Source organism: Amblyomma americanum, chromosome 6 (genome assembly GCF_052857255.1).
Source record: "Amblyomma americanum isolate KBUSLIRL-KWMA chromosome 6, ASM5285725v1, whole genome shotgun sequence".
Taxonomy (NCBI): Eukaryota; Metazoa; Arthropoda; class Arachnida; order Ixodida; family Ixodidae; genus Amblyomma; species Amblyomma americanum.
In genome coordinates this window covers 147,458,270-147,472,026 of record NC_135502.1, presented here as the reverse complement: position 1 = coordinate 147,472,026, position 13,757 = coordinate 147,458,270, and positions in this window count along the sequence as shown.

Here is a 13,757-nt window from a genome sequence, read left to right as displayed (position 1 = left end):
TTTCTCCAGCACGGAGTTTCTCAAGCACGGAGTTTCTCCAGCATGGAGTTTCTCCAGCACGGAGTTTCTCCAGCACGGAGTTTCTCCAACACGAAGTTTCTCCAGCACGGAGTTTCTTATACATACGGTTTCTCCAGCACAGAGTTTCTCCAGCACGGAGATTCTCCATCAAGGAGATTCTACAGCACGGAGTTTCTCAAGCACGGAGTTTCTCCAGCACGGAGTTTCTCCAGCACGGAGTTCCTCCAACACGGAGTTTCTCCAACACGGAGTTTCTCCAGCATTGAGTTTCTCCAGCATGGAGTTTCTCCAGCACGGAGCTCCAGCACGGAGTTACTCCAGAACGGAGCTTCTCCAGCACGGAGTTTCTCCAGCACGGAGTTTCTCCAGCACGAAGTTTCTCCAACGCGGACTTTCTTCAACGCGGAGTTTCTCCAACGCAGAGTTTCTCCAACGCAGAGTTTCTTATACACAGAGTTTCTCCAGCACGGAGTTTCTCCAGCACGGAGATTCTAAAGCACGGAGTTTCTCCAGCACGAAGTTTCTCCAACACGGAGTTTTTCCAACACGGAGTTTGTCCAGCACGGAGTTTCTCCAGCACGGAGTTTCTCCACCACGGAGTTTGTCCAACTCGGAGTTTCTCCAACACGAAGTTTCTCCAGCACGAAGTTTCTCCAACACGGAGTTTCTCCAACGCAGAGCTTCTCATACACAGAGTTTCTCCAGCACGGTGTTTCTCCAGCGCGGAGCTTCTCCAGTACGGAGTTTCTCAAGCACGCAGTTTCTCCAGCATGGAGTTCCTCCAACACGGAGTTTCTCTAACACGGAGTTTCTCCAGCACAGAGTTTCTCAAGCATGGAGTTTCTCCAGCATGGAGTTTCTCCAACGCGGACTTTCTCCAACGCGGAGTTTCTCCAAAACGGAGTTTCTCCAGCACGGAGTTTCTCCAACACTAAGTTTCTCCAGCGCGGAGTTTCTCCAGTGCGGAGTTTCTCCAGCACGCAGTTTCTCCAACGCAGAGTTTCTCCAACGCAGTTTCTCCAACGCGGAGTTTCTCCAGCGCGGAGTTTCTCCAACACCGAGTTTCTCCAACAGGGAGTTTCTCCAGCACGGAGTTTGTCCAGCACGGAGTTTCTCAAACACGAAGTTTCTCCTTCACGAAGTTTCTCAAAAACGAAGTTTCTCAAACACGGAGTTTCTCCAGCACGGAGATTCTCCAGCAAGGAGTTTCTCCAGCACAGAGTTTCTGAAGCACGGAGTTTCTCCAGCACAAAGTTTCTCCAACACGGAGTTTCTCCAACACGGAGTTTCTCAAACACGGAGTTTCTCCAGCACGGAGTTTCTCCAGCACGTAGATTCTCCAGCAAGGAGTTTCTCCAACACAGAGTTTCTGAAGCACGGAGTTTCTCCAGCACGGAGTTCCTCCAACACGGAAATTCTCCAACACGGAGTTTCTCCAACACGAAGTTTCTCCAGCGCGGAGTCTCTCCAGCGCGGAGTTTCTCCAGCACGCAGTTTCTCCAACGCAGAGTTTCTCCAACGCGGAGTTCCTCCAGCGCGGAATTTCTCCAACGCGGAGTTTCTCCAGCGCGGAGTTTCTCCAACGCGGAGTTTCTCCAAAGCGGAGTTTCTCCAGCGCGGAGTTTCTCTAGCGCGGAGTTTCTAAAGCGCGGAGTTTCTCCAGCTCGGAGTTTCTCCAACACGAAGTTTAGCCAGCACGGAGTTTCTCCAGCACGATGTTTCTCCAGCGCGGAGTTTCTCCAACGCGGAGTTTCTCCAGCGCGGAGTTTCTCAAACACGAAGTTTCTCCAGCACGAAGTTGCTCCAACACGGAGTTTCTCCAGCACGAAGTTGCTCCAACACGGAGTTTCTCCAACGCGGACTTTCTCCAACGCGGAGCTTCTCCAGCGCGGAGTTTCTCCAACGCAGAGTTTCTCCAACGCAGAGTTTCTCCAACACGGAGTTTCTCAAACACGAAGTTTCTCCAGCACGAAGTTGCTCCAACACGGAGTTTCTCCAACACGGAGTTTCTCCAAAACGGAGTTTCTCCAGCACATATTTTCTCCAGCATGGAGTTTCTCCAGCACGGAGTTTCTCAAGCACGGAGTTTCTCCAGCATGGAGTTTCTCCAGCACGGAGTTTCTCCAGCACGGAGTTTCTCCAACACGACGTTTCTCCAGCACGGAGTTTCTTATACATAGGGTTTCTCCAGCACAGAGTTTCTCCAGCACGGAGATTCTCCATCAAGGAGATTCTACAGCACGGAGTTTCTCAAGCACGGAGTTTCTCCAGCACGGAGTTTCTCCAGCACGGAGTTCCTCCAACACGGAGTTTCTCCAACACGGAGTTTCTCCAGCATTGAGTTTCTCCAGCATGGAGTTTCTCCAGCATGGAGTTTCTCCAGCACGGAGCTCCAGCACGGAGTTACTCCAGAACGGAGCTTCTCCAGCACAGAGTTTCTCCAGCACGGAGTTTCTCCAGCACGGAGATTCTAAAGCACGGAGTTTCTCCAGCACGAGTTTCTCCAATACGGAGTTTTTCCAACACGGAGTTTGTCCAGCACGGAGTTTCTCCAGCACGGAGTTTCTCCAGCACGGAGTTTGTCCAACTCGGAGTTTCTCCAACACGAAGTTTCTCCAGCACGAAGTTTCTCCAACACGGAGTTTCTCCAACACGGAGTTTCTCAAACACGGAGTTTCTCCAGCATGGAGATTCTCCAGCAAGAAGTTTCTCCAGCAAAGAGTTTCTGAAGCACGGAGTTTCTCCAGCACCGAGTTGCTCCAACACAGATTTTCTCCAACACGGAGTTTCTCCAGCACAGATATTCTCCAGCATGGAGTTTCTCCAGCACGGAGTTTCTCTAGCACGGACTTTCTCCAGCACGGAGTTTCTCCAGCACGGAGTTTCTCCAAAACGGAGTTTCTCAAACACGGAGTTTCTCCAACACGGAGTTTCTCCAGCGCGGAGTTTCTCAAACGCAGCGTTTCTCCAACGCAGTTTCTCCAACGCAGTTTCTCAAGCGCGGAGTTTCTCCAGCGCGGAGTTTCTCCAGCACGGAGTTTCTCCAGCACGTAGTTTTTCCAGCGAGAGTTCCTCCAGCGCGGAATTTCACCAACGCGGAGTTTCTCCAGCTTGGAGTTTCTCCAACACGGAGTTTCTCCAGCATTGAGTTTCTCCAGCGCGGAGTTTCCCAACGCGGAGTTTCTCCAACGCGAAGTTTCTCCAACGCAGAGTTTCTCAAACGCAGTTTCTCCAACGCAGAGCTTCTCATACACAGAGTTTATCCAGCACGGTGTTTCTCCAGCGCGGAGCTTCTCCAGTACGGAGTTTCTCAAGCACGCAGTTTCTCCAGCATGGAGTTACTCCAACACGGAGTTTCTCTAACACGAAGTTTCTCCAGCACAGAGTTTCTCAAGCATGGAGTTTCTCCAGCATGGAGTTTCTCCAACGCGGACTTTCTCCAACGCGGAGTTTCTCCAGCACGGAGTTTCTCCAACACGAAGTTTCTCAAGCGCGGAGTTTCTCCTGTGCGGAGTTTCTCCAGCACGCAGTTTCTCACACGCAGAGTTTCTCCAACGCAGTTTCTCCAACGCGGAGTTTCTTCAGCGCGGAGTTTCTCCAACACGGAGTTTCTCCAACAGGGAGTTTCTCCAGCACGGAGTTTGTCCAGCACGGAGTTTCTCAAACACGAAGTTTCTCCAGCACGAAGTTTCTCAAAAACGAAGTTTCTCAAACACGGAGTTTCTCCAGCACGGAGATTCTCCAGCAAGGAGTTTCTCCAGCACAGAGTTTCTGAAGCACGGAGTTTCTCCAGCACGAAGTTGCTCCAACACGGAGTTTCTCCAACGCGGACTTTCTCCAACGCGGAGCTTCTCCAGCGCGGAGTTTCTCCAACGCAGAGTTTCTCCAACGCAGAGTTTCTCCAACACGGAGTTTCTCAAACACGAAGTTTCTCCAGCACGAAGTTGCTCCAACACGGAGTTTCTCCAACACGGAGTTTCTCCAAAACGGAGTTTCTCCAGCACATATTTTCTCCAGCATGGAGTTTCTCCAGCACGGAGTTTCTCAAGCACGGAGTTTCTCCAGCATGGAGTTTCTCCAGCACGGAGTTTCTCCAGCACGGAGTTTCTCCAACACGACGTTTCTCCAGCACGGAGTTTCTTATACATAGGGTTTCTCCAGCACAGAGTTTCTCCAGCACGGAGATTCTCCATCAAGGAGATTCTACAGCACGGAGTTTCTCAAGCACGGAGTTTCTCCAGCACGGAGTTCCTCCAACACGGAGTTTCTCCAACACGGAGTTTCTCCAGCATTGAGTTTCTCCAGCATGGAGTTTCTCCAACGCGGACTTTCTTCAACGCGGAGTTTCTCCAACGCAGAGTTTCTCCAACGCAGAGTTTCTTATACACAGAGTTTCTCCAGCACGGAGTTTCTCCAGCACGGAGATTCTAAAGCACGGAGTTTCTCCAGCACGAGTTTCTCCAATACGGAGTTTTTCCAACACGGAGTTTGTCCAGCACGGAGTTTCTCCAGCACGGAGTTTCTCCAGCACGGAGTTTGTCCAACTCGGAGTTTCTCCAACACGAAGTTTCTCCAGCAAGGAGTTTCTCCAACACAGAGTTTCTGAAGCACGGAGTTTCTCCAGCACGGAGTTCCTCCAACACGGAAATTCTCCAACACGGAGTTTCTCCAGCATGGAGTTTCTCCAGCACGAAGTTTCTCCAGCACGGACTTTCTCCAGCACGGACTTTCTCCAGCACGGAGTTTCTCCAGCACGGAGTTTCTCCAGCACGGAGTTTCTCCAAAACGGACTTTCTCCAACACGGAGTTTCTCCAACACGGAGTTTCTCCAACACGGAGTTTCTCCAGCGCGGAGTTTCTCCAACGCAGAGTTTCTCCAACACAGTTTCTCCAGCATGGTTTTTCTCCAGCACGGAGTTTCTCCTGCACGGAGTTTCTCCAGCATGGAGTTTCTTCAACACGGAGATTCTCCAGCACGGAGTTTCTCCACCATGGAGTTTCTCCAGCACGCAGTTTCTCCAGCGCTGAGTTTCTCCACCGTGGAGTTTCTCCAACGCGGAGTTTCTCCAGAGCGCAGTTTCTCTAGCGCGGAGTTTCTAAAGCGCGGAGTTTCTCCAGCTCGGAGTTTCTCCAACGCGGAGTTTCTCCAACGCAGTGTCTTATACACAGAGTTTCTCCAGCACGGAGTTTCTCCAGCACGGAGATTCTCCAGCATGGAGTTTCTCCAGCACTTAGTTTCTCCAGCACAAAGTTTCTCCAACACGGAGTTTCTCCAGCACGGAGTTTGTCCAGCACGGAGTTTCTCCAACACGGAGTTTCTCAAACACGAAGTTTCTCCAGCACGGAGTTTCTCCAGCACGGAGATTCTCCAGCAAGCAGTTTCTCCAGCACAGAGTTTCTGAAGGACGGAGTTTCTCCAGCACGGAGTTTCTCCAACGCGGAGTTTCTCCAGCGCGGAGTTTCTCAAACCCGAAGTTTCTCCAGCACGAAGTTGCTCCAACACGGAGTTTCTCCAGCACGATGTTGCTCCAACACGGAGTTTCTCTAACGCGGACTTTCTCCAACGCGGAGTTTCTCCAGCGCGGAGTTTCTCCAACGCAGAGTTTCTCCAACGCAGAGTTTCTCCAACACGGAGTTTCTCAAACACGAAGTTTCTCCAGCACGAAGTTGCTCCAACACGGAGTTTCTCCAACACGGAGTTTCTCCAAAACGGAGTTTCTCCAGCACATATTTTCTCCAGCATGGAGTTTCTCCAGCACGGAGTTTCTCAAGCACGGAGTTTCTCCAGCATGGAGTTTCTCCAGCACGGAGTTTCTCCAGCACGGAGTTTCTCCAACACGAAGTTTCTCCAGCACGGAGTTTCTTATACATAGGGTTTCTCCAGCACAGAGTTTCTCCAGCAGGGAGATTCTCCATCAAGGAGATTCTACAGCACGGAGTTTCTCAAGCACGGAGTTTCTCCAGCACGGAGTTTCTCCAGCACGGAGTTCCTCCAACACGGAGTTTCTCCAACACGAAGTTTCTCCAGCATTGAGTTTCTCCAGCATGGAGTTTCTCCAGCACGGAGCTCCAGCACGGAGTTACTCCAGAACGGAGCTTCTCCAGCACGGAGTTTCTCCAGCACGGAGTTTCTCCAGCACGAAGTTTCTCCAACGCGGACTTTCTTCAACGCGGAGTTTCTCCAACGCAGAGTTTCTCCAACGCAGAGTTTCTTATACACAGAGTTTCTCCAGCACAGAGTTTCTCCAGCACGAAGATTCTAAAGCACGGAGTTTCTCCAGCACGAAGTTTCTCCAACACGGAGTTTTTCCAACACGGAGTTTGTCCAGCACGGAGTTTCTCCAGCACGGAGTTTGTCCAACTCGGAGTTTCTCCAACACGAAGTTTCTCCAGCACGAAGTTTCTCCAACACGGAGTTTCTCCAACGCAGAGCTTCTCATACACAGAGTTTATCCAGCACAGTGTCTCCAGCGCGGAGCTTCTCCAGTACGGAGTTTCTCAAGCACGCAGTTTCTCCAGCATGGAGTTCCTCCAACACGGAGTTTCTCTAACACGGAGTTTCTCCAGCACAAAGTTTCTCAAGCATGGAGTTTCTCCAGCATGGAGTTTCTCCAACGCGGACTTTCTCCAACGCGGAGTTTCTCCAAAACGGAGTTTCTCCAGCACGGAGTTTCTCCAACACGAAGTTTCTCCAGCGCGGAGTTTCTCCTGTGCGGAGTTTCTCCAGCACGCAGTTTCTCCAACGCAGAGTTTCTCCAACGCAGTTTCTCCAACGCGGAGTTTCTCCAGCGCGGAGTTTCTCCAACACGGAGTTTCTCCAACAGGGAGTTTCTCCAGCACGGAGTTTGTCCAGCACGGAGTTTCTCAAACACGAAGTTTCTCCAGCACGAAGTTTCTCAAAAACGAAGTTTCTCAAACACGGAGTTTCTCCAGCACGGAGATTCTCCAGCAAGGAGTTTCTCCAGCACAGAGTTTCTGAAGCACGGAGTTTCTCCAGCACGGAGTTTCTCCAACACGGAGTTTCTCCAACACGGAGTTTCTCAAACACGGAGTTTCTCCAGCACGGAGTTTCTCCAGCACGGAGATTCTCCAGCAAGGAGTTTCTCCAACACAGAGTTTCTGAAGCACGGAGTTTCTCCAGCACGGAGTTCCTCCAACACGGAAATTCTCCAACACGGAGTTTCTCCAGCATGGAGTTTCTCCAGCACGAAGTTTCTCCAGCACGGACTTTCTCCAGCAAGGACTTTCTCCAGCACGGAGTTTCTCCAGCACGAAGTTTCTCCAGCACGGAGTTTCTCCAAAACGGACTTTCTCCAACACGGAGTTTCTCCAACACGGAGTTTCTCCAACACGGAGTTTCTCCAGCGCGGAGTTTCTCCAACGCAGAGTTTCTCCAACACAGTTTCTCCAGCACGGTTTTTCTCCAGCACGGAGTTTCTCCAGCACGGAGTTTCTCCAGCATGGAGTTTCTCCAACACGGAGATTCTCCAGCACGGAGTTTCTCCACCGTGGAGTTTCTCCAACGCGGAGTTTCTCCAGAGCGCAGTTTCTCTAGCGCGGAGTTTCTAAAGCGCGGAGTTTCTCCAGCTCGGAGTTTCTCCAACGCGGAGTTTCTCCAACGCAGTGTCTTATACACAGAGTTTCTCCAGCACCGAGTTTCTCCAGCACGGAGATTCTCCAGCATGGAGTTTCTCCAGCACTTAGTTTCTCCAGCACGAAGTTTCTCCAACACGGAGTTTCTCCAGCACGGAGTTTGTCCAGCACGGAGTTTCTCCAACACGGAGTTTCTCAAACACGAAGTTTCTCCAGCACGAAGTTTCTCCAACACGGAGTTTCGCCAACACGGAGTTTCTCAAACACGAAATTTCTCCAGCATGGAGATTCTCCAGCAAGGAGTTTCTCCAGCAAAGAGTTTCTGAAGCACAGAGTTTCTCCAGCACGGAGTTGCTCCAACACAGATTTTCTCCAACACGGAGTTTCTCCAGCACAGATTTTCTCCAGCATGGAGTTTCTCCAGCACGGAGTTTCTCTAGCACGGACTTTCTCCAGCACGGAGTTTCTCCAGCACGGAGTTTCTCCAAAACGGAGTTTTTCAAACACGGAGTTTCTCCAACACGGAGTTTCTCCAGCGCGGAGTTTCTCAAACGCAGAGTTTCTCCAACGCAGTTTCTCAAGCGCGGAGTTTCTCCAGCGCGGAGTTTCTCCTGCGCGGAGCTTCTCCAGCGCGGAGTTTCTCCAGCACGGAGTTTCTCCAGCACGTAGTTTTTCCAGCGTGGAGTTCCTCCAGCGCGGAATTTCACCAACGCGGAGTTTCTCCAGCTTGGAGTTTCTCCAACACGGTTTTTCTCCAGCACGGAGTTTCTCCAGCACGGAGTTTCTCCAGCATAGAGTTTCTCCAACACGGAGATTCTCCAGCACGGAGTTTCTCCACCATGGAGTTTCTCCAGCACGCAGTTTCTCCAGCGCTGAGTTTCTCCACCGTGGAGTTTCTCCAACGCGGAGTTTCTCCAGAGCGCAGTTTCTCTAGCGCGGAGTTTCTAAAGCGCGGAGTTTCTCCAGCTCGGAGTTTCTCCAACGCGGAGTTTCTCCAACGCAGTGTCTTATACACAGAGATTCTCCAGCACGGAGTTTCTCCAGCACGGAGATTCTCCAGCATGGAGTTTCTCCAGCACTTAGTTTCTCCAGCACTTAGTTTCTCCAACACGGAGTTTCTCCAGCACGGAGTTTCTCCAGCACGGAGATTCTCCAGCAAGCAGTTTCTCCAGCACAGAGTTTCTGAAGGACGGAGTTTCTCTAGCACGGAGTTCCTCCAACACGGAGTTTCTCCAACACGGAGTTTCTCCAGCACAGATTTTCTCCAGCATGGAGTTTCTCCAGCATGGAGTTTCTCCAGCACGGAGTTTCTCCAAAACGGAGTTTCTCCAACACGGAGTTTCTCCAACACGAAGTTTCTCCAGCGCGGAGTCTCTCCAGCGCGGAGTTTCTCCAGCACGCAGTTTCTCCAACGCAGAGTTTCTCCAACGCGGAGTTCCTCCAGCGCGGAATTTCTCCAACGCGGAGTTTCTCCAGCGCGGAGTTTCTCCAACGCGGAGTTTCTCCAAAGCGGAGTTTCTCCAGCGCGGAATTTCTCTAGCGCGGAGTTTCTAAAGCGCGGAGTTTCTCCAGCTCGGAGTTTCTCCAACACGAAGTTTAGCCAGCACGGAGTTTCTCCAGCACGATGTTTCTCCAGCACTGAGTTTCTCCAACGCGGAGTTTCTCCAGCGCGGAGTTTCTCAAACACGAAGTTTCTCCAGCACGAAGTTGCTCCAACACGGAGTTTCTCCAGCACGAAGTTGCTCCAACACGGAGTTTCTCAAACCCGGACTTTCTCCAACGCGGAGTTTCTCCAGCGCGGAGTTTCTCCAACGCAGAGTTTCTCCAACGCAGAGTTGCTCCAACACGGAGTTTCTCCAACACGGAGTTTCTCCAAAACGGAGTTTCTCCAGCACATATTTTCTCCAGCATGGAGTTTCTCCAGCACGGAGTTTCTCAAGCACGGAGTTTCTCCAGCATGGAGTTTTTCCAGCACGGAGTTTCTCCAGCACGGAGTTTCTCCAACACGAAGTTTCTCCAGCACGGAGTTTCTTATACATAGGGTTTCTCCAGCACAGAGTTTCTCCAGCACGGAGATTCTCCATCAAGGAGATTCTACAGCACGGAGTTTCTCAAGCACGGAGTTTCTCCAGCACGGAGTTTCTCCAGCACGGAGTTCCTCCAACACAGAGTTTCTCCAGCACGGAGTTTCTCCAGCACGAAGTTTCTCCAGCACGGAGTTTCTCCAAAACGGACTTTCTCCAACACGGAGTTTCTCCAACACGGAGTTTCTCCAGCGCTGAGTTTCTCCAACGCAGAGTTTCTCCAACACAGTTTCTCCAGCGCGGTTTTTCTCCAGCACGGAGTTTCTCCAGCATGGTGTTTCTCCAACACGGAGATTCTCCAGCACGGAGTTTCTCCACCGTGGAGTTTCTCCAACGCGGAGTTTCTCCAGAGCGCAGTTTCTCTAGCGCGGAGTTTCTAAAGCGCGGAGTTTCTCCAGCTCGGAGTTTCTCCAACGCGGAGTTTCTCCAACGCAGTGTCTTATACACAGAGTTTCTCCAGCACGGAGTTTCTCCAGCACGGAGATTCTCCAGCATGGAGTTTCTCCAGCACTTAGTTTCTCCAGCACGAAGTTTCTCAAACACGGAGTTTCTCCAGCACGGAGTTTGTCCAGCACGGAGTTTCTCCAACACGGAGTTTCTCAAACACCAAGTTTCTCCAGCACGAAGTTTCTCCAACACGGAGTTTCGCCAACACGGAGTTTCTCAAACCTGAAGTTTCTCCAGCATGGAGATTCTCCAGCAAGGAGTTTCTCCAGCAAAGAGTTTCTGAAGCACAGAGTTTCTCCAGCACGGAGTTGCTCCAACACAGATTTTCTCCAACACGGAGTTTCTCCAGCACAGATTTTCTCCAGCATGGAGTTTCTCCAGCACAGAGTTTCTCTAGCACGGACTTTCTCCAGCACGGAGTTTCTCCAGCACGGAGTTTCTCCAAAACGGAGTTTTTCAAACACGGAGTTTCTCCAACACGGAGTTTCTCCAGCGCGGAGTTTCTCAAACGCAGAGTTTCTCCAACGCAGTTTCTCCAACGCAGTTTCTCAAGCGCGGAGTTTCTCCAGCGCGGAGTTTCTCCTGCGCGGAGCTTCTCCAGCGCGGAGTTTCTCCAGCACGGAGTTTCTCCAGCACGTAGTTTCTCCAGCACGAAGTTTCTCCAACACGGAGTTTCTCCAACGCAGAGCTTCTCATACACAGAGTTTATCCAGCACGGTGTTTCTCCAGCGCGGAGCTTCTCCAGTACGGAGTTTCTCAAGCACGCAGTTTCTCCAGCATGGAGTTCCTCCAACACGGAGTTTCTCTAACACGGAGTTTCTCCAGCACAGAGTTTCTCAAGCATGGAGTTTCTCCAGCATGGAGTTTCTCCAACGCGGACTTTCTCCAACGCGGAGTTTCTCCAAAACGGAGTTTCTCCAGCACGGAGTTTCTCCAAAACGAAGTTTCTCCAGCGCGGAGTTTCTCCTGTGCGGAGTTTCTCCAGCACGCAGTTTCTCCAACGCAGAGTTTCTCCAACGCAGTTTCTCCAACGCGGAGTTTCTCCAGCGCGGAGTTTCTCCAACACGGAGTTTCTCCAACAGGGAGTTTCTCCAGCACGGAGTTTGTCCAGCACGGAGTTTCTCAAACACGAAGTTTCTCCAGCACGAAGTTTCTCAAAAACGAAGTTTCTCAAACACGGAGTTTCTCCAGCACGGAGATTCTCCAGCAAGGAGTTTCTCCAGCACAGAGTTTCTGAAGCACGGAGTTTCTGCAGCACGGAGTTTCTCCAGCACGGAGATTCTCCAGCAAGGAGTTTCTCCAACACAGAGTTTCTGAAGCACGGAGTTTCTCCAGCACGGAGTTCCTCCAACACGGAAATTCTCCAACACGGAGTTTCTCCAGCATGGAGTTTCTCCAGCACGAAGTTTCTCCAGCACGGACTTTCTCCAGCAAGGACTTTCTCCAGCACGGAGTTTCTCCAGCACGAAGTTTCTCCAGCACGGAGTTTCTCCAAAACGGACTTTCTCCAACACGGAGTTTCTCCAACACGGAGTTTCTCCAACACGGAGTTTCTCCAGCGCGGAGTTTCTCCAACGCAGAGTTTCTCCAACACAGTTTCTCCAGCACGGAGTTTCTCCAGCACGGAGTTTCTCCAGCATGGAGTTTCTCCAACACGGAGATTCTCCAACACGGAGTTTCTCCACCGTGGAGTTTCTCCAACGCGGAGTTTCTCCAGAGCGCAGTTTCTCTAGCGCGGAGTTTCTAAAGCGCGGAGTTTATCCAGCTCGGAGTTTCTCCAACGCGGAGTTTCTCCAACGCAGTGTCTTATACACAGAGTTTCTCCAGCACGGAGTTTCTCTAGCACGGAGATTCTCCAGCATGGAGTTTCTCCAGCACTTAATTTCTCCAGCACGAAGTTTCTCCAACACGGAGTTTCTCCAGCACGGAGTTTGTCCAGCACGGAGTTTCTCCAACACGGAGTTTCTCAAACACGAAGTTTCTCCAGCACGAAGTTTCTCCAACACGGAGTTTCTCAAACACGAAGTTTCTCCAGCATGGAGATTCTCCAGCAAGGAGTTTCTCCAGCAAAGAGTTTCTGAAGCACAGAGTTTCTCCAGCACGGAGTTCCTCCAACACAGATTTTCTCCAACACGGAGTTTCTCCAGCACAGATTTTCTCCAGCATGGAGTTTCTCCAGCACGGAGTTTCTCTAGCACGGACTTTCTCCAGCACGGAGTTTCTCCAGCACGGAGTTTCTCCAAAACGGAGTTTTTCAAACACGGAGTTTCTCCAGCGCGGAGTTTCTCCTGCGCGGAGCTTCTCCTGCGCGGAGTTTCTCCAGCACGGAGTTTCTCCAGCACGTAGTTTTTCCAGCGCGGTGTTCCTCCAGCGCGGAATTTCACCAACGCGGAGTTTCTCCAGCTTGGAGTTTCTCCAACACGGTTTTTCTCCAGCACGGAGTTTCTCCAGCACGGAGTTTCTCCAGCATAGAGTTTCTCCAACACGGAGATTCTCCAGCACGGTGTTTCTCCACCATGGAGTTTCTCCAGCACGCAGTTTCTCCAGCGCTGAGTTTCTCCACCGTGGAGTTTCTCCAACGCGGAGTTTCTCCAGAGCGCAGTTTCTCTAGCGCGGAGTTTCTAAAGCGCGGAGTTTCTCCAGCTCGGAGTTTCTCCAACGCAGTGTCTTATACAGAGTTTCTCCAGCACGGAGTTTCTCCAGCACGGAGATTCTCCAGCATGGAGTTTCTCCAGCACTTAGTTTCTCCAGCACGAAGTTTCTCCAACACGGAGTTTCTCCAGCACGGAGTTTGTCCAGCACGGAGTTTCTCCAACACGGAGTTTCTCAAACACGAAGTTTCTCCAGCACGGAGTTTCTCCAGCACGGAGATTCTCCAGCAAGCAGTTTCTCCAGCACAGAGTTTCTGAAGGACGGAGTTTCTCCAGCACGGAGTTCCTCCAACACGGAGTTTCTCCAACACGGAGTTTCTCCAGCACAGATTTTCTCCAGCATGGAGTTTCTCTAGCACGGAGTTTCTCCAGGACGGATTTTCTCCAGCACGGAGTTTCTACAGCACGGAGTATCTCCAGCACGGAGTTTCTCCAAAACGGAGTTTCTCCAACACGGAGTTTCTCCAACACGATGTTTCTCCAGCGCGGAGTCTCTCCAGCGCGGAGTTTCTCCAGCACGCAGTTTCTCCAACGCAGAGTTTCTCCAACGCGGAGTTCCTCCAGCGCGGAATTTCTCCAACGCGGAGTTTCTCCAGCGCGGAGTTTCTCCAACGCGGAGTTTCTCCAAAGCGGAGTTTCTCCAGCGCGGAGTTTCTCTAGCGCGGAGTTTCTAAAGCGCGGAGTTTCTCCAGCTCGGAGTTTCTCCAACACGAAGTTTAGCCAGCACGGAGTTTCTCCAGCACGATGTTTCTCCAGCGCGGAGTTTCTCCAACGCGGAGTTTCTCCAGCGCGGAGTTTCTCAAACACGAAGTTTCTCCAGCACGAAGTTGCTCCAACACGGAGTTTCTCCAGCACGAAGTTGCTCCAACACGGAGTTTCTCCAACGCGGACTTTCTCCAACGCGGAGTTTCTCCAGCGCGGAGTTTCTCCAACGCAGAGTTTCTCCAACGCAGAGTTTCTC